This window comes from Pelodiscus sinensis, chromosome 4 (assembly GCF_049634645.1).
Source record: "Pelodiscus sinensis isolate JC-2024 chromosome 4, ASM4963464v1, whole genome shotgun sequence".
Lineage (NCBI taxonomy): Eukaryota > Metazoa > Chordata > Testudines > Trionychidae > Pelodiscus > Pelodiscus sinensis.
In genome coordinates, this window is record NC_134714.1 from 51718546 (window position 1) to 51745488 (window position 26943).

The 26943-nt window shown below is 45.0% G+C and overlaps 1 long non-coding RNA gene across 2 annotated transcripts in view; it reads right to left on the reverse strand.

Moving 5' to 3' along the window:
• Positions 1-26943, reverse strand: part of LOC142828975 (uncharacterized) — a 129392-nt gene that overhangs the window by 16505 nt on the left and 85944 nt on the right. Inside the window, exon 3 of one of the 2 annotated variants that reach the window (XR_012903166.1) lies at positions 16832-18604. The exons of the other annotated variant lie outside the window; for it this stretch is intronic. This is a non-coding gene — a long non-coding RNA (uncharacterized LOC142828975). Of the gene's footprint in view, positions 1-16831; positions 18605-26943 lie in introns of those variants that run through there. 2 annotated transcript variants of the gene reach the window in all.

Consider the following 26943-nt stretch of genomic DNA (forward strand, 5'->3'; position numbering starts at 1 on the left):
CTGGAAACCTGGGAATAGATAGCATGGAAACATTTCCCTTATAATGATGATGACAGATGAATCTTCCCCTGTTTTCTTTCTAGATTCTGGTGACAGACCCTTGAACCCATTTGACTATAAAATTAAAGTGTTTGATTACCTTAAAGTTAATAATAAACTGGAAGGGGAAGGGCAACTGAATGGATCAGGAGGGCTGATTTATGTGGAAAGATTAAAAGAGATGAAATATATAACTTCACCAAAGAGTTAATTCAGTGTGCATGGGGAAACATAGTAAAAGTCAATACACAGTTGAAGTGTTTGAAAATCATGGTATAAATATGAGGAAAGGGATAAAATTAAGAGGGGGAAATTTAGATAAAATAAATGCTTAAAAGTGATTGACTATGGCAAAGGTGAAAGTCCCATCAATTTATGCTTTACATTTAAAAATGAATTGAACAGAAGCCAAGAAAATGTGCTAGAGGGAACAATCATGTGCTGACGGGGATGGGCTTGGATAATCTAATAAGTCTTCCCCTCTCAGACTCTATAAGCCTACAATTCTTTATTTGCAAGTTAAGAGGTGGCATAGGTGAATATTATGTCAGTTTGCTTAGTCTAAACTGAATTAATTACCACTTTTATTTCTGTTCCATTTGTTGTTATCATCATCATCGTCGTCATTTAACACTTATTTTACCACAGTGCCTGCAGGCCCCATCAGGACTGGGACTCCTTTGCATTATGCACTGTACAAACAGATATGAAGAATTTACAGTTTAAAATGTCAAATTATCTATGTAACTGTGATGTGAAGGAACCATTCAGTTATACACAATGTTATACCTATCTATGAACTAATATTCATGTAAATAAAGTAAGTGAAAATTATCCCCACATTCCCCTGTAACCCACACACCTAGGCTGCGTCTAGATTGGCATGATTATCTGGAAATGCTTTTAACGGAAAAGTTTTCAGTTAAAAGCATTTTCGGAACAGAGTGTCTAGATTGGCATGGATGCTTTTCTGCAAAAGCACTTTTTGTGGAAAAGCGTCCATGCAAATCTAGACGCGCTTTTCCGCAAAAAAGCCCCGATCGCCATTTTCATGATCGGGGCTTTTTTGCGGAAAACAAATCTGAGCTGTCTACACTGGCTCTTTTGCGCAAAAGCTTTGCGAAAAAGGGACTTTTGCCTGAACGGGAGCAGAATAGTATTTCCGCAAGAAGCACTGATTTCTTACAGTAGGAAGTCAGTGCTTTTGCAGAAATTCAAGCGGCCAGTGTAGACAGCTGGCAAGTTTTTCCGGAAAAGCAGCTGATTTTCCGGAAAAACTGGCCAGTCTAGACACAGCCCTAGTGTGGTTACTGAGTAATGCAAGTGGTACCTAGACCACAGCAACAGTTAAGACCAAGAGACTTCTACAGCATGGGCTGGGAGCCAGCTGGCTTTTAGCTCAGAGGGTAGAGGCTCCTATACTGAGGTCCCAGGTTCAAATATGCCTGTTGGTTGTTACAAGTGGAGGCTCAGGGTCTCTGAAACTCGGATGTGCTCCTTCACCTAGGGGAAGTACGTAACCCACACACCTAGGCTATGTCTACACTGGCGGGTTATTGCACAAATATGGCTATTCTTGCACAAGAATCCGCAGAGCATCTACACTGCCCACCCGCTCTTGCACAAATAAATGTACAATACGACATGATAAGAGACAGCTCCTTGTGCGAGAGCTATGCTGTTTTCTATCAAATGTAAGCTCTCTTGCGCAGGCGCTCTTGTGCAAGAGGGCAGTGTGGACATGCAGCAGGGGTTTCTTGATCAAGAATTGGTCTCCAGGAAAAAAACACGGGTGGCCTCTCTGACACTCCGTATGATCAATCATCACTCGCTGGTTCCCTATAGTCAGCCTCCCCTTAAAGGCACAGGCAGACAGCGGAGCCATGTGCCACGTGCAGCCCTTGGAGCTGCCAGGGGAGTGATGGCCACTGCTGAGCAACAGCCGGGTCCCTCAGGTGCCACCCAGGAGCCACCCCAGAGCACCCAGCAGGCCCACAGGGGCACAAAGCAGTGGGCTCCATGTTAGGGCAACGCCGAGGTCCAGGCCCTCCTGGACCTCTGGGAGGAGGAGGAGGCCCTCTGTAATCCCAAATCCAGGAGGCGAAATGCAGACATATTTGCCCGCATGGCCCAGGCGCTGGCCACACAGGGACACTCGGCTCGGACCCTGGAACAGGTCCAGGCCAAGGTGAAAGACCTGCGGCTCAGCTACATGTGGGCCAGCGAGAGTGGTGGCAGCGGAGCCACTGCTTGCCCCCACAACCACTGCCTGCACAGTATCCTGGCCGACAAGGGGGCCAAGACGCTGGAGGCCATGGTGGACTCAGCCCTGGCCACCCCAGTGGTCCCACCAACAGACGTGGAGAAGGAGGAGGAGGGCAACTGGTCCACCGAGGAGGAGGAGGAGGAGGAGGAGGACGACGGTGGCAGCCAGATCCCACCAGCCCAGCACAGCAGCCACCATGTGTCCCGGGCTTCCTCGGAGATTGGTGAGGGATCATCTGGTGAGTGTTGCAGCTGCCACTCACAAGTGTGCAGGGGGAAGGGGGGTCCATAGGGTTGGGGAGAGGGTGCAGCACATGGCACAGCCTGGCTGGATGCTGCACAGCAGCACGCAGCATGTGCAACCTTGTGCAGCCAGACCAAATGGCACACGAACATGGCTGCCAGCCCCAGCACATGCCTGGGACCCCAGGGGTCATGTACACCCAGCCCGGAGGGGAGGTAAAGCGGGCGGGGGGGAGGTCCAGCTGGGAGCAGCTCAGTCACAAGGGCACAGGGCAGACACCATGCAGCCAAGGGTACTGCACACAGCACTAATCCATGGCCAGCTATGGGACACAGTAGCTGCCCCAAGGAAAGGCACAACAGGCCCCTCACCACCACGTGACCCTTCCGGGATCCCCCGGCCCATCTCAGGCCCCCCTGCTGCTCCTAGGGGAATCCCCCCATGCCAGTCTTACCTGTCCCCAGGCGTTGTGGCATGTGCAGTGGCATGAGGAGGGCACGGGGTGCCTGGAACACCATGGGGGCAGGGGTCACTGATGATCTCACTTTCATTTGCTTCCTCTGCAGTGGGACCCCCTGCCAGCAAGGGACCTTTCAGCCCCATCCTGCCGGCACTGAGGAGCCAGGGCCCATCGCAGCGCACCCGAGACTGCCACCACCTTCTCCGCCACCACGTCTGTGCCATCAAGCGCATGGAGCGCTCACTCAGGAAAAAAATCCATGCCGATGAGGAGTGGCTGGAGCAGGTATGGGGCTAGTACATTGAGCGCTGTGACTGCATGTACGCCCTCCTGGGAACCATTGTGGAGTGCATGGGCCCTGCGCCGCAGCACAGCGTAGCCAGGCCCCATCCTGTTGCCCCCCCTGTCTTTCCCAGCCTGCCCCCGTTTCCCCCCAACGTGTCCACTCCTCCCCCCACTTCGCCCCCTGATGTGCCCGTGCCCCATCCTGTGGCCCCTCAACATTGGCACCTCCTGGTGCAGCCTGCCTCGACCCGGTATGAGGGGCAGAGGTGCCTCTGCACCTGTGGGGGTGGGAAAGGCCTCCCTTCACACCCATGAGGCCCTCCCAGTTCAGGGCCCCCTCCTCCTCACTCCCCACAGTGCACCCCCTTCCCTGTGTAAATAAAAGTGCCTTATATAAAGCAAGTGCATTTTATTTATTGGGAAGTGAGGGAAGGGTGGCGGGAAGGGGTGGTGATGGAAGTGGGGGTATGGGGGCATCCCTGCGGTCAGAGGTGTAGGGGAGGCCTATTGTGGGGCCTGGTCCAGCATCACCTGGAGGGCTTCCCAGACCTACACCCCGTGGCGGTTGGTCTGCTGGATGGCGGCCATTTGGGGCTCCTGGTAGGCCTGGCCCTTACCTGCCATCCACCCTGGGAGGAAGGCCTCCCCCTTCCCCTCAATAATATTATGCAGCATGCAGCATGCCGAGATGACCTCTGGGATGTGCTGCACCCCCATGTCCAGGAGGGTCAGGAGGCACCTGAACTGTGCCTTCAGATGCCCAAAGGCGCACTCCACAGGATTGCGAGCCTGGTCCAGGTGGGCGTTGAAGGCGGCCTGGCTGTGGTCCAGTTGGCCAGCGTATGGCTACATCAGCCAGGCCATCCGGGGGTAGGCTGCATCCCCCAAGATGCAGACCAGCATCCTGATGTCCCCAGTGGTGAATTCCTGCTGGAGGAAGTAGGTGCCTGCCTCCAGCCTGTGGCACAGGCCTGAGTGCCTGAAGATGCACGTGTTGTGGGCCCGGCTGGACCACCCCACATAAATGCCCTGGAACCGGCCCTGGTAGTCCATGAGTGCCTGGAGCACCACTGAGCAGTAGTCCTTCCGGTTTATGAACCAGGCTGTTCGGTGCCCTGGGTCCTGGATGGGGATGTGTGTCCCATCTACGGCTCCCCCACAGTTCAGGAACCCAAGGCTGGTGAAGCCGGCAATGGTGGTGTCCACGTCACGGGGGTGGATCACCCTCTGGAGCAGCACGTCATTGATGGTGTGGACGACCTGCAGAGGAGCACATGGAAGCACAGGGGATGCAAGGAATGAGACACAGTGCGTACATGGGCCCCTGGGTGTGCTCACCCTCCCTTTGATGGCCCCTCCCCCCACACAGGACAGAGCCCTCTGCCCCCTGGGATTTCCCCACCCCCCTCCCACCAGGGGGGCTGTGTGCAGGAGGGACAGCATGACCCCCTGGGTGTGGGGCTTCCCCCTGTCCCTACAGCCTCCCCCCGCCCGGTCTGGCCCCTTCCCTCCCCCAGGATGAGCCCACGGTCCACGGAGGGCCTTACCTGCTAGATGACCACGCCGACGGTGGACCTGCTCACCCCAAACTGGTTCACCACAGAGTGGTAGCTGTCCGGGGTGGCCAGTTTCCACAGGGCAATCGCAACCCTCTTCTCCACTGGGATGGCGGGGTGCAGGTGAGTGTCCTGCCTCTGGAGCGCAGGGGTGAGCCAGGTGCAGAGCTCATTATGCATGTCATGAAATGTCCCCCTCCGCATCCTAAAGTTCTGCACCCAGTGCTGGTCACCCCATTGTCCCAGCACCAGGTGCTCCCACCAGTCCCCACTGGTGTTGTGGCTTCACAGGTGCCTGTCGGTGGTGGGGTGAGGGTGCCTGAGTGCAGCTATTGCATGCATCTCATTGAGCATGTGTTGCCCGGTCTCCAGTTCCTGCTGGAGCAGTGTGGGTCCCTGCAGAAGGACCTCCACAGCCTCAATTATGGACGTGATGGGACATTGGAGGGGGGGCCCATCCACCGGCTCCATGTCTGTGAGCAAGGCAGCGATGGTGCCTAGGGGCACTTGCTCAGAGGCTGAGTTGGAGGACATGGCTGTGTGTCTGGATGCCTCAATGAGGTGCCTCTGCATGCAGCTACAGGAAAAGGGCTGTCCAGGGGTCCCTTTAAATGTCCCCAGTGCCCACAGACGCTGCTGGTGACCTTTTGACATGGCCGAAGTAGTTCCGGGGCCAAGTTATTGCGTAACGGCATCCCGCCAGTGTGTACACTTTCTTGCGCAAGAGTTCAGCATTCTTGCACTGCGTTATGGCCGGTGGGGACACTCTCTTGAGCAAGTACACTTGCACAAGATATGCTTGCGCAATAACCCGCCAGTGTAGACATAGCCCTAGTGTGGTTACTGAGCAATGCAAGTGGTAGCTAGACCTTAGCAACAGTTAAGATCAAGAGACCTCTACTGCACGGGATGGGAGCCAGGTGGCTTTTAGGTCAGAGGGAAGAGGCACCTATACTTAGCTCCAGAGCTCCCAGGTTCAAATCTGCCTGGTGGTGGTTTACACCGCTAAGCCCAGCAACATTTCAGATAAGAATCATGTCAGAATAGGGCCTTAACATTCCTACAAATACTAAAGCAAATAATTTTGCAGGAATGTTCACTGCTGAGCAAATGGGGCAGGGAGCAGATGGAGTGATGGCTTCATCCCTTTCAGATCCCAAGTATTGGTTCGGAGAGTTGACTGGATCTGATGGGGCCAGAGACAAAGTACACTGGCAAGGGGTACAAGTCACAGTATACTCCTGTGGAGCAGACAAACTCTTTAGGGATGTGCCTGAGACACAATTCCTTCCCAGAGCTGCTCCTTTGTGGCACAGCCCTTCGCCACTTACTTACTCACTACAGTCTAAATAAAAGTGCACGGTAGTCACCATAATATAATGTACAAATATCATTCCCCAGTCAAAGAAATCCAACCTTGTGATGCCTGATCAAGTGTTGTATAAGTCCCAAAAGTTAAAGCTCATTATTATGTACACCCCCAGTTTTTCCTATTTGTATGTTCACGGTGGTTTTAGTTAAAGCTGAGGAATAATTGATAAAATGTGAAGAGATTTTACCAGAGCTGTTCCAGGCAGGGGACAACAGTAATAAGAAGGAATCCTCTAAAGTGCTTTCCACCCACAGATTGTAATGCTCTTCACAATGATAGGTCATTGTTATTACCCCTATTTTACAGATGAGGAAACAGAGGTGGGGAGAAGTAATTTTCTCAAGCTCACACAGTAAGTAGAGGTAGAGTTGAAAATAAATCCAGGATTTTCTGACTTCCAGTTGTTGATTCACTGCAACTTTGAAGTATATTCAACAGAACCAATTTCATGAACAACATGGACTTCTTTCCTGGATAAGAGCTGTGAGATTGTGCCTTATATTTCCACCATTTACTTCACAGAGTGCAGGTTTAATTCACCAATGTTTATAATATGCTTTACTATCCTTAGAGAAAAAGTACTTAAGTCCAAAATATTATGAGGTTTTCCCCTCATGTATAAGTTCTTTGCAGTGATATTATACAGACGAATTGATTAATTTGATTGCTAAAATTTTGGTTGATTTTGTTATCCCATTCCAAAGTTCCCAGGACCAACTAGTAAGAGAGGAAGATCCTATCACTACCCTATGTCTTATTCAGTCCATGATTTTTAGTGTCTAGCAAAGTTGTGATTTTAATTTCTCAGGCTCACCGTTTGAAAGTGCTGTGCTGGTTTCCTTTGAGGATGAGCACTGAGAGGTCTGACATGGATTGATAGCTTTGTGAAAAGTGTTCAGTCATAGGTGATATGGTGTTTATCGTTTTCCTAAGTGAGTTCATTCAAAGAAATAGTATATTTGATTTTGCCCACATACTGGTTATTGAGGATATCATGGTATACACAATGTTATGATAGGACTCATGGATCTTGAAAGTGGGGCATGTTGATAACTGTGGCAGTAGAAATATGTCTGCAGGCTTGCTTCTGTTCTGACAGGGTCTAGTGCTACTTTGAGTTGGTGTGTCCTGGTCTGTGGGGAATTTGCATCTGATTATGAGCTTGGAGAGTATGTTGGAGGGGGTTGAAGGCCAAAAGAATGGGTTCTGAAAAGATTTCTTTCAGGATGAAGTCCCCATTGAGTAAGGTTGGTACTTGTTTGATGATACTCTAGTGAAGACAATCTAGTTCAAACTGAGAGGGTGCTCCCATCAGTGCCAACAGTCCTGCTTCTATGAGGAGTAAGGGAAGTCAACAGGAGCATGCACTCCCTTTGATTTTCTGCTGTGTGGACAACGCCATAACATGATTTAAGATATTTCGACTCCAGCTACTGCAATTAACGTAGCTGGATTGTGTATCTTAAGTCAACTTTCCCCTTTAGTGTAGATCTGGCCTCTGGGAATTTAAGTCATCTGCCCAGATGATGAAAATATTGTCAATGTATCACAGTTATATCATTGCATTTGTCCAGAAATTCTTCTTTGAGGTAGCACAAGAATTGGGCAGTCCAAAGAACTAAATGAAGAGCAAGTGCCAGCACCCAGTTATGCTAGCTGGATGGATAGTTTGAAATAGTGATCTGAAATAAGCCTATTGAGGACATTATGATTCACACAGTTTTAACATGCACATTAATGACAGCTTTATCCAAGAATGGTAACAGAAACTAGTACAAACAGTGGGGGTGATTATGCAAAATCATGACATCTGCGGAGGAAAAACAGGATGTTTTAATTAGGAAACTTTTAGCTTTCAGTAATTTGCGTGGGGTTACACATGACAGCATAGAGCTCAGCATTAATGCAAAAATTTATCTAGGAGCTCAAACAAAAGTTCTTTCTTCATTGCCAAAGTCTGTATCCTTTCACAAAAACAAATCCTGGATATTTTGGGGGCAAAAATTGTACTAAAGGATTACTAGAGTTAGAAAAGCCAGCTGGACAATGATGACCGGAGAGCAATGATGCACAAAAGTTACTTAAGGGAATGTAGGATGAATGTGGTAGGATTGTTGGCCATTATAATTATTAAGTGTCACATTAATTATGTTGTGTTGCTGCCCTGAACTTTCACTTGGACTTAATGCTGTCATGTGACAGTAGACTAATAATGTGAGTAAAGTGGAGCTGCTCTATAACAATTTGAGTACAGTATATTAAACTGGTTATTGGCATGTTTACTTTATGAATATGCTGGTTTAGTAATAGGAGGGCTGTCAGAAAAAGACAAGCAGGAAAGGAAACTGCAGCTCAGGATAAGCCACAAAAGGGTCGAGAGACAATGTCCAAACTACTAGCTTTGAAGATTCCAACTCCTGGTTCCAGCCAATGTACAGAACTATTTTTGATGATGAAGGCTGAGGTTTGAAAACCAAAAAATCAAAGAGTCTGAAATAGCTTAGAAAACAACACTTCAAGAGGAAGTTACTCATGGGGACCACACTAAGGGGCGTCTGAAGAAGCTAAGCCTGCCTAGATCACCATCACAGGTTGATTTAGATAAGATAAGTGTAGAGTTTATTTTACAATCCCTTTTCTCTAAATTTTTTGTTTCTACTAGTCAATAAACAATCATTTGATTTAAGAAGACTATCTGATCACTGCATTCACCACTGGTTATTGACTCCTAAAGGGAAGAACCACAGATATTAAAACTAGTCAGACCTGCTGGTTAAGTCTGATTGATACATCAGGTAATGGGAGCCGGGTGACAAACTTGCCAGGCCCCTGAGACAAGAGGGAGGAGGCCTGGCTCTGTGCTCCCAGAAGAGGCTGGGCCTCAGATGGAAGGGGCAGGGGTAGGGCTAGCCTCCTCCCTGTCAGCCCTTCAGTGCTTCCTGGAGCATACTGCGTAGGGCTTGAGCAGCAATTTAAAGGGCCTAGGGCAATTTCCTCTTTTTTCCCTCTGCTGTTGGCGGGCCTACAGGGTACAGCAGCCCTAGGCCAGGTCTATGAGTGGGAGGATTGTGGAATTCCATCCCAAGAGAGGTAAAGACACAAAGCCTGACATTTGAGGCTTACACTCAGAGAGGGCACCATGGCTGCTGCAACTATGAATCAAAGACATTAGTAGGTTTGATTTTGATATATTTATAAACTTCTGACATGAATAATGTACGTGTCTCTTTCAACTTTGTGTTTTTTCTGCTTCCTATAGTGATGCCTGAAATCATTTTTTTTTTTGGTCTAGGCCCCACAAAGGAAGCCTACCTTAGAGCTTTTAGCAGTCACCGTGATCCCCTTGAGCCAAAGGGTGAGGAAGTGTAAACTTCGGAGCATTCTTATTCCATTGTTAACTGTGGCTTGGTACTATATCATGTCTTACTCAATCACCGGACAGAAAGTGAAAAAACAAAACAAAAAATAAACCTCTGTGATCCTGGAAGAAGCTGTCTATTTGTATGAATGGCAATTAATTTGATTCATTTTTGGAGGGAAGACTCCTGTGAAATTAATAAACTAAAGTATAACAGAAGGCATAAGCCCTTTGGGTATAACTTTTAGTGATGCTCAGTGTTGGACAGTTGGGGGGTAGGGGCTTATCCATACTCCTCTTTCCCAGTCCCCCCCAGGTGTCCCTCTGGATCTTTAATGGCTCCTAGCTGAGCCAATTACTGCTTGCTGTCAGTGAAAAAGGTCAAAACAGAGACCTAGCCTGCCAGGCAAGTTCATAGAGAAGGAATTATACCAGCAGTAAAAGGGTTAAATCATACAGACAGCTCCTATGTTAGACATAGCAATACATTAAAAACTATACATTCACTTAAACAAGCCTCTCTTTCACAAACATACACTAATAGTCCCTATGCTGGCATGCCTGGCAAACAGGGAAGGTAGTTACCAATCTACAGGCAACTCCTTCTCTTCTTGTTCATTCTTCTCCATTTTTTATGGTCTGAACCTCCAAAGCAAGGCCTTGTTTGCCTTGAAATCCCTCTGGTTCACAGTCCCATAACCCACAAACCGGAGCATCCCTGGCTATTTCAGGTGCTTGAATTAAGGAATTCCTACCACCAGTAATTTACTTTGCTTGATTCTTATACTTTCTTTCCCAAAGGAGTCACATGTCTTAAAAGCTTGCCCAATGGAAGTGTAAATATTAATTTTACCTACTTAGTATTTTTGGAAGGGGCTATGAAGGGAGGTACCCCAAATCATCCTGCTTTCACTTGTTCATGAACTTTCATGTGACCTTTTGCTGTTAGGTTGTGATATCCAAGTCAACTTAAGCTCCACTCTGGAACTTTACTCATATGATATTTATTTTTGAATGGGTCCATATTTATGGAGTGTTGATTACACATGCAGTCCAATCCATGTCAGTTTGATTAATCAAGTTTACTTCAGCTCACTTCTGCTTAAAGAGGAACTGTTTCTGGAATCCTTTTTAAATATTGGTGTCACGTTGGCTACCTTCCAGTAATTAGGTACGGAAGCCGATTTAAAGCAAAGAAATTATTTAGTTTCTCCGCAATGGCTTTATCGTCCTTGATTGCTCCTTTTATATCTCGATTGTCTAGGGGACCCACAATTTTTTTTAGCAGGCTTCCTGCTTCTAATGTACTTAAAAAACATTTTGTTATTTCTTTTTGAGTTTTTGGCTAGCTGTTCCTCAAAATCTTTTTTTGCTTTTCTTACTAGATTTTTACACTTGATTTGACAGTGTTTATGTTCCTTTCTATTTATCTCACTAGGATTGGACTTCCACTTCTTAAAAGCTGCCTTTTTGTCCCTCACTGCTTCTTTTACATGGTGGTTAAGCCACGGTGACTCTTTTTTAGGTCTCTTGCTATGTTTTTTAATTTTGGGTATACATTTAAGTAGTACCTCTATTATGGTGTCTTTGAAAAGTTTCCATGCAGCTTGCAGGGATTTGGCTCTAGTCATTGTGCCTTTTAATTTCCATTTAACTAACCTCCTCATTTTTGTGTAATTCCCCTTTTTGAAATCAGGCAAAGCAGATTGGAGCTGACTATAAAAAGTGGTGCCTAATTTTTGGGTGGGGCAGAGAAGAAAGGCTAGTAAAGCCATTTGTTAGAACCCATAACTAGGTACTGGAAGGAAGTAAAAATGGGAGAAAAGCAGACAGCAAGAAAAGAGAGAGAAAGGGGGATAGAGGGAGAGGATTGGGATTGGTCTCCATCTCCATCTCCTCTGCTTGGTAAAGATGCTTTGTACACTGTGAATGGGTTCTGGAAAGATTTTTCAGGATGAAGTCCCCATTGAGTAAGGTTGATACTTGTTTTATGATACTCTAGTGAAGACAATCTAGTTCTAACTGAGAGGGTGCTTCCATCGGTGCCAATAGTCCTGCTTCTACGAGGAAGAAGGGAAGTCAACAGGAGCATGCACTCCCTTTGAATGCATGCAGCTCCACTTACATTATTAGTCTATTGTCACATTATAGCGTTACGTCCAAGTGAAAGTTCAGGGCAGCAGTGGGAATCAATTATAAAAAAACTGCACAGGATGTTGAACCAGCAAGAGGGCCTCTGCATGGTTTGTGGCAGAAGCAGGACCAAGGAGGCCCTGTTACACTCTGCCTTTAAGTGCCAGTAACTTAAATAGGCAGGACAGACAGGTTGGGAAGGGAGAGACAGAATGGTGGTGCCCCATTTCACACAGGGGTTTGCAATCTTTGCCTGTGAGTTCTCCTGAAACATGCTATATAAACTCCATGGCCCACCTTTGCTTCTGTATATAAAAGCCAGGGTTGGCATTAGGGGGTAACCAGTAGGGCAATTGCCCAAGCCCCATGTTAAGTTGTTCAGGCTTTGGCTTTACCCCTGGGTGGCTGAGTTTGGGGCCCCAAACTTCAACCTCATACAGTAGGCTTTTGGCTTTCTGCCCTGGACCCCAGCAAGTTTAGTGCCTGTCCTGCTTGATTGCCCCCCCTAAAAGCTGCTCATAGTCCCCCAGGGGCCTTGGGGGACTGGTTGACAAACACTGCACTAGGTCACACTGTCTCTCTCTCAAAAAAAAGTGCAATCAAATTATCCACTGGGCCAGCACAGGCTGAAATTGAGCATATTTGTGCTGGGTCAGCGTAGTTTAATACTAATTCATGTGTGCAACACATCACCTCCTCACTTCCTTAAATATTCTCACTTCTTCCCGTGTTAGCTTTGCACCCACTACTGTAGCACCTGGGTATCATGCAACATTTAAAACATTAACAGATATATTTAAAGTCTCTCCATAAGGAGAGTGGAAAAAACACCTCACATCCACTGCTCAAATAAATGTTTCACTGCAAAACCATTCAAGACAATGTTTAGCTAAATAAATAGGCAACGGGTGAATGCTGCTAAATCTTGGATTTGCAGACTCAAGGAAAGAAGCAAAACCTACAGTCACGGTCTCTCCACTCATTTCAGACAATTACTTCCCAGAAATGAGATAGAAAGGTATATATACACAGACTGCCTATCCCTGCCTTGTCCTAAATATGTGGTCAATAATGCTACATGTATTAACAAGCAATTTTATAGCCTAAATAAGGTTCATTCTCCCACACTTCTCTTCTTGCTCTTGCATCTTCAACATTTCCATCTAAAATAAGCTTTCCTTTTAATTTATTTGTGTTACAATAACATTCACAGGTTCCCAACTTGTGCCCAGGCATTATAGAAATACAGCATCAGAGTCCCTCCACAAAATATAGCTACAAACTGAAGAGAGGGAAAAGGGATGATCATGAGCCTCATTTTATAGTTGGAGAATGCAAACAGAGAGATTAAGACCTACATTTGCAAGTATTTAGGAGCCAAAACCCCAGATTTCACCTAACTCTGGTTTAAGGAGCCTAAATCTCAGTTTTAAGATCCTCAAAACACCCACTGAACCCTGTAGATACCTTTAGTATCTTTCTTTTCACCCTGCTGCCTCACTATAGCCATCCAAGCATCTGTCTCCTCAGTAAGCTTCAGAGTACGTCACAAAATGGAGAAGACAGATATAAACCCATCTCTCTCACAGGTGAGATGGGCTGCCTGCTGGATTGGGTCCCTTGCAAAAATCTGGCCACAGGTGCTAGTAGTGACTTTTTAATGTTTAGCATAGTGGTTAGAGCACTCACCTGGGCTGTCGGAGACTCAGGTTTAATTCCCTCTTCAGGCAGAGGTGAAGAAAGAAGTGGGGAACCCTGTTCAAATTCTAAAGAGAAGGCTGTAATCAGTGAACTAGGGCACATTTTGCTGTGAGGCATCCTCAATTTTTCCTATTGAAGCTTTTTCACTTTGTGTAAGTAATTACAAAATCACTGAAGCAGGGGGACTGTACTTAAGGTCTCCCACTTCCAACTGGGCCCTAGAGAGTGACTGTCTCGGTGGCCCAATGACTAAGTATTTAACCCAAATGGAACACCTTCAAAGAAAAGACCTGCGGGAGCCGAAATAATACTACTTCATTCTGGGATGGCACAGGTCACTTAAGAATGCTTGATGAAAGACCAGGATGCCAGGGTCTGCTCAATTAACACAAAAAGGCTGCCAGCCAACAGGCTTTCAGCACTAAATTTAACCCATGCAAATATAGATTGTAACAAAACCTTCTACTCTCAAAAACCAAAGAAACACAAAAACTGCTAGCTCATACAATTTTCCTGCAGCTAAGGTTTGTACTTAGTAACACAGCTCTGGTTTCATGCGAGATTGAACGCTTCCCTAGAGCTCTCTCCCTTTTCTTATTCCTTTCAGATTAAGCACCATTTTCCATATAAGCCAAGCCATTTTCCCTGGCAATCCTTGCACTGAATGTAGGCTGAGCCAGTAGCTCATCACAGGAGCAGTGTGTTAATCCTCTCCTTTCAAGTCACAGGAGTGAATGTATCTACATTACAGGAGGCGGGGTGTGCTTCTTCAAGCATTCTTTCTTGTTTAGGCTCAAAGAGCAAAAAGAACAGCAACCAGTATGATATACTGATATTAAAAATCAGTATGGGTTATACTGAGCACTCTTTACATGCCTGACAAGTCAGAAGCCCACTCAATAAAGGAAGGGTCATTCATATTCTCACTTGTTAGAAAGGAATGATGCAAAACTTAGATCCAGAATTTTTCAGTCTAGGAGTGTTTGGATGTGTGTGTGTCAGTTCTAGCCCATTACGAAGATAGAAGTCAGCAGTGAAGCTGTATACAAAAGTTTGGGTACATTCAGATCTAGATTTTGGTTTTGGCCAATCTCTATATTTGAAATTCATTTTCCATGACAATTTATTTTATAATGACTCCTAGTCACTCCTCTTTCCCTTCCTTGAATACTGCAGAAAACTGATGCAAAAATTCTTTTTTTCACTCAGTGCCCTTACAAAAGCAAATTTAAGTTCATTGTCTGTTTGGCTTACCAGGTTTTATCACTCTACAATCTACAGTCTATAAAATTGCCCTAAACACCAGCTTGTGGCTATTCTTTATTTAAACCAACAACTGACATGCATATTTTGTATCCTTATCATCCACTGAAATAAAGTTTGGTTCTTGTTATTTAGTAGTATAGCAACATTCTTTTATGGCATGTAAACAGTGAAAGTATTACATTTATGCAGACTGTTCAGATTTTAACAGTCACCTTGAAGCTAATATAAAGTGAACATATACAATTGCAAGAACATTACAAAATACTGAAGACTATTTCACTGCATATAAGTACAGAACATATTATTGATTGCTTGTGCTTTTTCTTATTCTTAGATCATCTTTAACCCTCTGCTTGCTGTTTTTCACTCAAATGATGACACCTTTTCCTCTAAGATAAATTAGCAGGATTTTTTTCTTTTCATTTTAAAGCACAGATCCTTAGAGAAGCTTACTATAAATTAGTCTCATTAGACTTTGGTAAGAGTCCAAGTTTTATGTAAAGCAGATACATGAAAATTGCAAGAAAAAAAAGACTCAGATACTAGAAACAGGCATGGAATTATTATAAACCCTTCTCTAATTATGGTACTTATGATTATATGAATGATTTGATTTAATTCCTTACAGCTTCCATGAATTTTTTTTAGTCTGCCTTCCTGCATGTTTCTGGTGATATTAGTGCCAATCCTTCAACTTTGTGTGAGCAAGGATTGCCAAAATGAAATTACAATGAACTCTTTGAATTTCTTCTCCTAGCCCACAGTTCAGTTTGAAGGAGAAACTATTTGTTTAGTATCCCTCTACTAACAACTAAGTATAATACATAAAATGCTTTGTAAATAGAATTATTAAAAATAATTAACAGCAGAGGTTTTAATGACTGATTTGGCGCACATACAGCATTTATACTTCTTTCACTGGACGTAAGAAGGAAACTGTGTTGGGAGCAGGTAGTTTAAAGAAACCTGAACAAATCCTACCAGTGCTTTACCAGTATTTAACAAAAGGCCGGGGCACTCAAAGCATACAGTCATATGGAGAAAGACAATATCATTTTACAAAATGGTGGTGGGGAGTGGAGAATTTTGCAACAGTTTGCATAAAAGAATATGTGTGTGATTTTAATAACATAAATATTTTCTCTTCTAACCTTTTTGTTAGTCTAATAAAAAGATTAAACTCTTTTCTACAATGCATTGTTGTGCCCATCTGTTTAAATACCACAACTATGTTAGCAGAGCATGGATTGTGAATGTGACTCTTTTGAGTAGCTGTGACTATCTACGATCATAAGTGATTTCACTGTAATCTGTAACAGCTACACTAATCGGATTTAAAGCTGCCCAAACATTTTTAATATGACCAGGCAGAGGCATGCATTAAAATTTTACACTGTTTTCCCTTTGAAGAGAAAGAGGGCACTTATAGTGTGATTATACTGGATTAGAATTTTTTCATTAAAATGGATTTAAACACATCAGTGACTGAAGTTTAGAATCCTATTTAATGAGGACTAGAAAGAATGCCAGCCAGAGAAAAGCAAGTAAATACTTTCACAGAACCCTTTTCCTCTGATACAAAGTGTTCCTTTCAACAGTGCTATGCATTTTCTCCTGAGTAAGGGATACCAGATGAAATGATTTAGAAAACAAATATACAAACAGCAATCCAGTAATTAAAGAGCAGAGCAGAAGGCCTCTCAAAGCTACATTTTAAACATTATCCTGTGTAGTGCTCCCGCCTGAATGCTGTGGCAAGTACGCGAAGGCTATGGTATAACTTTGGTTACGTGGAGCTAACCCTGAAAACCAAGATCAAACTAAGAAGATGGAATGTTTGCACACTAAGGACACATCTACTCAGCAGGGCTAAACTCGAAATAAGCTATGCAACTTGAGCTATTCTAATTGTGTAGCTTAAGTCAAAATAGCTTATTTCGACATTTGATGCTGTCTACACAGCAGTTATTTTGAGATAGAACACTCTTCTCCTAACTTTCCTTACTCCTCATGAAATGAGGTTTACAGAAGTTGGAGTAAGAAGCCCGTTATTTTGAAATTATTTCAGAATAATGGGCTTGCTGTGTAGACACTCGCAAAGTTATTTTGGAATAATGTCCATTATTCTGAAATAACACTGAGGTGTAGACATGCTCTAACTGGCCATAATATGAAACTGATAGAGACACTGAAAAGGAGGAAGATACAGATAGCATGCACCAAGGCAGGACTGACTGTATGGCATATGCAACATATGCAGCTGTGCAGGGCAGCACCACATTTGGGGTACCACTGTACCCCTAATTTTATGGCACTCTAGGCAGCTACAAGCTGCATGTATGCATAGGGCCACCAGTAGGATGGGAGAGCAAGGCCGGTGCTGGCTCTGGTGGCCAATCCCTCCCATGGCCCGCCTGTGGACTGCGGCCAGCTGCTGTTTATTGGCTCTTTCCCCTTCTGCAAGAAAGGGAAACCACTGCCCATCTCTAGTTGGCTGCATGGCTCAGGCTCCTTTGGGCACCAGGAATGACAAGGACTTTATGCACATGGCATCAAAGGAACAAAATAGAAGGAGAAGAAGGCAAAAGAGATTGTGAAAAGAACCTCCCACTCCAGAAACAGAGCAGATAGAGGAGGCTCCTGCTTTACGACTGCCCTATTTACGACCCCTCACACTTATGACCTATTCTGTAAGTGCGGAAGGGGCCAAAATCCCCCAACCTACGTCCTCGGCACCGCATTTATGATGGCATACGATGACTGTCGTAAATGTGGGCTTGAGTTACAATGCCCCCGACTTGCAACGCTATCTCTGGAACCGATTGCGTCGCAAGTTGGGGGCAGCCTGTATAGCTCTTGCTGGTAAAATAAAGGAAAGAATGATTACAGTAAATAGAAGCCAAGACAGGTTAAAGGCAGTGTCAAAGAGGGTTTGGAGTGCAAGGCTAGCATTACCAGCTATTGGTAATTCTCTGGACTGTGTCCTCTATGGTGAGTGTCAATGGTCACTTTGCCTAGCAGGCAGAGACAGTGGCTGTGTCATTCATTGATGATAGGCAGTGGCTTTCTCCCTAATGGTTAGTGTCAATGGCTGTGTCACCCAGAGATAAAAATCTGCCTCCAAATTGCCCAGTGGGGAGTCCGTGAACACTTTGCCTACTGGCTGGAGTCAGTGGTTGTATTACCCGATGGCAGGGGTATGCAGTTGTATATCACAGTGCCATTTGTCAGTGGCTGTGGGTGCAGGAACCTGGGCCCTCCTTGCTCCACCACGTTCCAACACAAGGCCCAAAGAAACAGCAATTCAAAATGTGCAGCCTAGATAGTAGGCACCGTGACACCTATTCCCAAGGCCACTCTCAAGACCAGCTTCAGTTCATTTTCTGGTGCCACTGGGCTGTCTTGGGTTCCCCTTTGGAGTTCCCCTGGGTCACTCTCCAGAAGGTCTCCCTCTGTTTGCAGTGATTGAATGTCCTCGGCCTGTGTGGTCGAAGATCCTGCAGTGGCTTGACTGAGCTGGGTAGAGCCCCAGCAGCTTCCCTGTAGGAGGATGCACCACCCATTTGCTTTCCTTCTCTGTCTGCCCAGACTGAGCCGAGCTGCTCCCTTTTGAATTCTGCCTCCACTGTGAGCATGTCCAGCAGGGAGAGTGGGGTGTGGCATTCAGTGTCAAGAGCAACTCCTTCACCTTTGCTTCACCAGTGTGGGGTTTGTGCATCCCTATCGTAGATGGACCTGCTGTCTTTTGAATGTGGCATGATAAACAGAGTGTACATGCACCCCAGTCAGTGTCTGAGACATGTTAGATACTGCTCTACAGCAGGTTCCATAAAATAGTGACTAGTTATTTGTGCCAGCTTAAATGGATATGTTGGAAGAGACAGGAATAGCTATGGGACAGCACATGGTGACCAGGTCTCTGGAACTGAAACAACAAAGGAGAAAATATATTGAAAGTTGGCAAAAGCTCATAACTTTGCAGAATCTAATGTGTTCTTTATAAAAAGCGATGAACATCATATTACATATTAGACTGGAAGACCTAGAACACAAATTGACTAATTTTCGTTTTCTGTCAGAAAACAAAAGATATAAAAGACTAAAAGGAGATTATGCGGGAGGGTCTCACTACCCAAATTAGAACTTTCACCTTAGATATATTTCTTAGAATGAACATACAGAGAAAATCAAGGAGGATTACACCCAAGATAAAGTGGTATAAACTAGTGGGTAAAACTAAGATTACAGGGAGCTGATTATATAGACGGAGTGGAAAAATTTGGGATTTTGTGGCAACAAATATATCGCAGAGTTCTATAGTTGTTGGTGAATCAAGAAAGAAAACCTTTCTTTAGAAGAAACTTGGTGGTAGAATGAAGAAAGAACCAGAATTGATAAAGGTTAGAAGAAATTTTAAATTCTGGCAAAAGAGTAGAGCAAATGGGACCTGGAGAAATACAAACAGGAAAAGAAATTGGAATCTAGTGGCAAACATGAAAGCAAAGGTCTTTTAGAAACTCTATGGACCAGAGGAAGTGGGAAAAGAAGTGCATAGACTAGTGAAATCATGGGACAGAAATACCAAAAATATCAAGGAACTAAAGTAAATCAAAGATGAAACTGGTATGGCATGGACTGATGATAGTCACATAAAGGATTGATGCAAAAGATATTTTTAGCAGCTGTTAAAATGAAGAAAATTGAAAACACTAATGCAATTTCAAAATGATGAACTTTGGTCGAGGGTTCATGCCTATCATACCTGATAAAGTAGCAAATGCCATAAAAAAAAAGAAAAATAATTTCCTCGGTCCAGATGGAATCCTTATTCAGTCATGGAAAAATCTTGAAATAGATGACAACCTCCATCCACTAACATCCCTGTTCAGTTCAGTCATGAGATGGGCAAAGATACCAAATGAGTGTAGGAAAAGTATCATAGTGCCAATACACAAGTGAAAAGGTACTGCTAACAATTGCACAAATTATAGAGACTAAGAAGTGAAGTAGATATTAAGGCAAATCAATATGACTTCATGTCAGGAAGATCAACAATAGATGCTGGTTTTGCACTGGAGCAGCTAGTGGAAAAATTTACAGATAAAAGGAAAAATATTCACATGGCGTTCATTGATCTGGAAAAGGTCTTGGATGAGGTTCTGAGAGAAATCATCTGGTGGTGTAGGAAGGAGAAATTGTAGCAGAACTTTATACGCAGCTTGTGTAAGCCACATATATAGGTGCAACATCAACAGAGTTCTAGTGGTGAAACAAACCACTAGACAAACTATCAGCAAAGTTTGAAATGCATCAGGAATCAGTACCGATCCCTTTTTTGTTTGTCCTTGTCCTAGATATCCTCCCAAGACACATACAGAAGGAGTCTCCTTGGTGCATGCTATTTGCAGATGATATTCTGTTTATTGAGGAAAAAGTCCGGAAAAATCTCTTGATCAATGGAGACATGTGTGGGAAAGACATAGGCCCCAAAAAAGCAGAGGAAAAACAACATATTTGGTGTGTAATTTCTATAGCGTGAACACTGAAAAAATTGTCTTGAAACTAGATGGACAGGTATGAAAAGTTTCAAGTATCTAAATTCTGGAATCCTGGAATACGGGAGATTAAATTAGAAGTAAGATCACAATACCTGTCTCAAATGGACAGAGAGTAGTGGTGTAGAATAGGACAGTAAAATGTCAGTTAGATTAAAAGGGGAAGTCTATAAATCCAGTCTTAATGTTTGGTGCTGAGTGTTGGGCAACAAAAATTAAACTTGGGCAAATGATCTGTTCAGCAGAAATGCAAATGTGGAGGTGAATGACAGGTGTAAGCAAGAAAGAGCATGTGAAGAACATGTGTGTTAGAGACATGCTCAGAGCAACATCCATAATGAAAAAATGAGGGAGTGAAGGCTCAGAGGTTTCGGTCATGTAAAGCACAATCCTGATAACTAAAAGGCATGAGAGTCCCACAAATCAGGATTGAAGGAAAAGACAGAAAGGCCGACATAAGAAGTTGTGGGATGTCATAAAGGAAGACATGTTAGCAATGTGGTGTTATAGACGATACGGCATTGAATAGAGCCCTTTGGAAGGCTTATAAAGTGGGCCCATTTAATAGGATTAATGTAAAAGACTGATAAGTATTTGCTTTAGCGACTCTGTAGATTTTGTTTGAGGGTCTCATTGCAGAAAACAAAAATTTTGCCATTGACTTTAATAGGCTCATGATCAGGCACTATATAAGTACAGAAACAAAGACCATGTTCCCCATTCCCCCCCACACACATAAAAACTGAGTTGTCCCACTCTGCTGATGAAAGGTTGCTCTAAAGCCAGTTCCACATGAAGACAGCTCCTGGGTAGGGTATCCTCAGGTGGCATAGAGCCAGCAGAAGGGGAGTTGCCAGGGTATTTTTGCTAATCTCTGGCTGCCATAATGGCTTCTTGGCACCATGGGCAGCCAGCTCATATTATACTAGTGTAGATTGTAGATTGGTACCCTAGGCAGATTGCCAATCCAGGCAAGTAATATGAGCTATCTAGGATGGGAGGAAGGGGGATCTGTGTCAAGTGCTCCTCAGCTGTAGCCGTGGATCAGAGCCACAAAACAAAGATGGGCCTGAGCTGCAGAAATATGAGCTTTGAACCACTCAGAAGTAGAGTGGGCGTCTTTTGGATCTGAGGTTTTAGTTAAACCCACTACCGAGATAGGTACTAATGAAAAATTTTGGTTTTGGCTCTGCCTCTGATTCTGAACCACCCCAAAAATTCAGTGTCCTTCAACCCAGGGGGTTCAGACTCTTTCTAACTAAGGAATTAATACTATACATGGGTGAGAGGGTATACTCTTCTCCAAGTATCTCCATAAATTGTTATTGGAAATACTCTCTTTTCTCTGTAACCTGCAAAAGAAGTAGGAACTGGCCCATCTGATTCCAAAACCATGTATTGAGTTTGGGAAAGTTTATGTAATTTTACACCAGTATTATGACAAAACTTAAAAAACAACGAATGGTCCTGCAGCACCCTAGAGACTAACAAAAAATGTAGATGGTTTCATAAGCTTTCATGGGCACAACCCACTTCTTCAGATGAATGGAGCAAGGGGTTCAGAGGTACAAATAAATAGCAGAAGAAGAGGGGATGGGGAAGGAAAGAGAAGGAAGAAAAAAATCTGGCATTGGCACACTTACAGCAGGATTATCCAGATGTTGACTCTCTCCTCAGACCCTATGCTACCAGCACTCCAAGCTATCTTTGAGACACTATCTACTTACTGAGGAAACTACAGAACATCAGCAATTCTCCTAGGGTATGTCTACACTACCACCCTAGTTCAAACTAGGGTGGTAATGTAGGCAACCGGAGTTGCAAATGAAGCCCGGGATTTGAATTTCCTGGGCTTCATTTGCATCTTGCCGTGAGCCGCCATTTTTAAATGTCCGCTAGTGCGGACTCCGTGCCGTGCGGCTACACGCGGCACGGACTAGGTAGTTCGGACTAGGCTTCCTATTCCGAACTACCATTACTCCTCGTTTCACGAGGAGTTTTTCACGAGGAGTAACGGTAGTTCGGAATAGGAAGCCTAGTCCGAACTACCTAGTCCGTGCCATGTGTAGCCACGCGGCACGGAGTCCGCACTAGCAGACATTTAAAAATGGTGGCGCCCGGCAAGATGCAAATGAAGCCCAGGAAATTCAAATCCCCGGGCTTCATTTGCAACTCCGGTTGCTTACATTACCACCCTATTTCGAACTAGGGTGGTAGTGTAGACATACCCCCAAAAAGACTGTCCTGGCCACCATGGATGTAGATGCTCTTTATACCAACATTCTACACAATGATGGATTACTGGCCGTCAGGAACACTATCCCTGATGACGCCACTGCACACCTGGTTACTAAGCTCTGTGACTTTGTCCTTATGCACAACTATTTCCAATTTGGAGACAATTTGTATCTTAGTCAGTGGCACAGCTATGGGCACCTGCATGGCCCCACAATATGCCAGCATCTTTATGGCTGACCTCGAACAATGTTTCCTCAGCTCTTGCCCCCTAATACCATTATTCTACTTATGCTGCAATGATGACATCTTTATCATACGGACCCATGGGAAGGAGACCCTTGAAAAATTCCACAGGGATTTCAACAACTTCCTCCCTACCATTAACCTTAGCCTGGACCAGGCCACACGAGATCACTTCCTTGACACTACAGTACAATTAAATGATGGCCACATTTCCACCACCTTATAGTAGAAACCTGTCAACTGTTACAGTTACCTACATGCCTCTAGCTTCCATCTAAGACACATTTCCCAATCAACTGTTGATAGCTAGGCCCTAAGATACAACTGGATTTGCTCCAGTCTCACAGAAAGAGAAAAACACCTACAGGATCTCTATCAGGCATTCTTAAAACTCAAGTGCACACCAGAAGAAGTGAAAAAAACAGGTTGACAGAGCCAGACGAGTACCCAGGCATCAGCTTCTTCAAGATAGGCCTAACAGAAAACAACAGAACACCACTGGTCATCACCTACAATCCCCAACTTAAACTACTCCAGTCCATCATTAACAATTTACAACCTATCTTAAAAAATGACCCCTCACTCTCACAGGCCTTGGGGGACAGACTAATCCTTACCTATGGACAACCCTCTAACCGAAACAAATCCTTTCCAGCAATCAAACAGAACTCCTCCATCATACTTGCCTAGGAAGCCACCCCAGCAATAAACTCTGGTGTCAACTCTATCCACACAGCTACACAAGCAACAACATCACAGGACCTAACCACATAAGCCACCAAATTAGAGGCTCATACAACTGCACATCCACTAATGTGATATATACCATTAAGTGTCAGCAATTCCCCTCTGCCCTGTATATTGGCCAAACTGGACAGTCTCTACAACAAAGGATTAATGGACACAAATCAGATATTCGAAATGGTAACACACATAAACCTGTTGGGGAACATTTTAACCTGCCCGTGTACTCATTACTGGATCTAAAAGTGACTATATTATTACAAAGCAATTTAAAAAACCACCCAGAGAGATAAGCTGAGGAACTTGCCTTCATTTGCAAATTTGACACCTTTAATCAAGGTTTGAACATAGACATGAACTTAATGGGCCACTGCATTCAACACCCTAATGATATCTAAAGCTAAGTATGGGGCACTTAAAACCCACTCAGCCTCATTTAGTCTAACTGACTAGATTTTTTTCCTTCTCTTTTCCTCCCCATCCCCTCTTTTTTTTATTTGTACCTCTGGACCCCTTGTTCCATTAGTCTGTATGGGTATGTCTACACTACAGAGTTAGTTCGAACTAACGGAGGTTAGTTTGAACTAACTTTGATAGGCGCTACACTAGCGCTCCGCTAGCTCGAACTCAATTCGAACTAGCGGAGCGCTTAGTTCGAACTAGGTAAACCTCATTTTACGAGGATTAAGCCTAGTTCAAACTAGCTAGTTCGAATTAAGGGGTGTGTAGCCCCTTAATTCGAACTAGTGGGAGGCTAGCCCTCCCCAGGTTTCCCTGGTGGCCACTCTGGCCAACACCAGGGAAACTCTATGCCCCCCTCCCGGCCCCAGACCCCTTAAAGGGGCACGAGCTGGCTACGGTGCCCGTGCCAGGTACAAGCCTGCCAGCACCCAGCCAGCAGACCCTGCACCTGGCACGGCTCGAGCCACCCACCCGATGCCCCCCAGCCCTCCCCCTCTTCCCGGGACCAGGCTGGCGGCTCCTGGGAGCTTGCCCGGGACCGCAAGAGGCGGGCACCCGCCTGGGCTAGTGCGGAGATCGTGGACTTTGTCCACAATCTCCACACTAGGCACAGGAAAGTGGCCGGCTTGGGCAGGAGAGCTGCCAGCCTGGCCACCCAGGAGCAGGTGTGCATGAAAATCAAGGTGGTCCACTGAGACCCCCGACCCTAAGCTTACAATGGCCGTCCTGGGTAAGACCAAAGGTCCATCTAGCCCAGTAGCCTGTCTGCCAACAGCGGCCAACCCTAGGGACCCTGGAGGGGATGGACCGGAGACAGTGACCAAGCCATTTGTCTCGTGCCATCCCTCCCCAGCCTTCCACAAACCTTGGGCAGGGACACCACTCCTACCCCCTGGCTAATACCACTCCATGGACCCAGCCTCCATGACTTGATCTCACTTCCCTTTAAACTCTGTTCTAATTCTAGCCTTCACAGCCTCCTGCAGCTAGGAGTTCCACAGGCTGACTCTTTGCTTTCTGAAGAACAACTTTCTGTTACTAGTTTGAAGCCTGCTACCCATTCCTTTCCTTTGGTGTCCTGTAGTCCTTCTTTATGGGAACTAATGAAGAACTTTTCTGTATGCACCCTCTCCACCCAACTCCTGCTTTTAGAGACCTCTATCCTGTGCCCCCTCCGTCTCCTCTTTTCTAAGCTGAGAAGTCCCAGTCTCTTTAGCCTCTCTTCATATGGGACCTGTTCCCAACCCCTCATCATTTTAGTTGCCCTCCCCTCTCCCAGCCTCTCTCTTCCCCTCTCCCACCTCCTTTTCCCAGTCTCCCCCAGTTTTGTTCAATAAAGACAGATTCCATTTTTGAACACAATTGTCCTTTATTTTGTACATCAAGAAAAGGGGCTAGGGAAGGGTAAGTGGAAGGAGGTGAGGGAGGAATGGGGTACGAGCCCCCGATGGGGAGGACTGGGCTGGCTCTGCGGGCTTCTGGAGGTGGAAGCTCTCCTGCAGCCCCCCAGTTGTCTCCTCCTCCCAGATGGCAGCCTGCGGCAAGTGCAGCCGGGCTGATGGCCGAGTGGTGTGATGTGTCCAGTGTGGGCACTCCGGGCACACCAAGCCAGGACTGGTTTTCAAGCGGGGCACCCCTGAGAATTGTCTGTCCGGGGTGGGGGTCGGGTCCCTTTAAGCACAGCCCTCGGCTAGCCTGAGACAGCATCTCCACGCTCTAAGTCCTCCTCTGATGCCCTGCCAGCACTGCTTCCGGCCATCCTTAAGCCCTGTTCAGGGTCCACTCTGTGTGGACATGCTAGTTCGAATTAGCAAAACGCTAATTCGAACTAGTTTTTAGTTCTAGATGCGTTAGTTCGAATTAGCTTAGTTCGAATTAACTAATTCGAACTAAGTTAGTTCGAACTAACTCTGTAGTTTAGACATACCCTATAGTGCTTTACGACTATTAATTGTTTTTTTTAATTTTTTTCAGTTACAGGCTAACTCATCTACCCCTATGAAAGAGTATTATGACAGACACTCATCACATCATGCAACAGATGTACTTAGAAAAAAAGACTTAGCATGCCAAAATATTGGGCCAAAGAATAGCACTTTGCCATTGCTTTTAGAAAATAAATAGTAGTGTATTGAAACTACTTCTCCAGGTATTAAAAAAAACATGATTGTAGTCTCATGCATGACAGCTTGTTGAAAATCTTCTTGTCTGGGATATATTTAGGCTGGCTTTAACTGTAGTTTGCATCTGCATGGCAAATTTCCAAATGCATGAAGAATGTAACTCGACATAAACAAGTTAGCTTTAAATTGGCTGTAATATGAATGTTCATTATGGCTATATGTGGGTGTAATACTAAGCATACTTGTATTCACACCCTGCACATTACTGCAATAACTTTTGTACAAAATATGCCTTGTGACATATAGTTTGAAGACTAATAACTCAAAGAAAATTTGGGTCTTGTGTAGTATATATATACGGTATGTATTAAGAGTCATGGATAAATGCTAAAATTATGATTAAAGTGTGCTTAATCCAGACATGCAAGGGAGAGTTGGTAAACAGGTCTGTCATAGACAAGGGAATATCTTTTCTCCACCCGGGAGTTACATCCAAAGGTCTTTGAAAGACAATGAGAATGTATTTATATATAGTCTGAACAGACCCAGCAAGTAATAATGGTGGGAGGCACTAACAGCTGGGAAGGAGATTGCATAGCCTCCACTCATAGCAGAAGAGAGAAGGTGGTCAGGGACTCACTTTTCAAAGAATACATTAAAAAGATGTACTGGCCTATAAAGACAGGGGGCAAGTAATAAGCAATTGAATCAATTGATTGTATGTGGTATTGATGTATTATAAAAGAGTACAGAGTGAGTGCAACCGTGAGGGCAGGAGCCACCCATAGAGGTCCTTCCTCCGCCTGCCATCCCTCCACCCTCCTGGGCATTCCCAAGTGCCCCCAACATCTGTGAGGCCGCTGACCCACCGGACGAGTCTAGTCTGGTGGCAGTTTCCC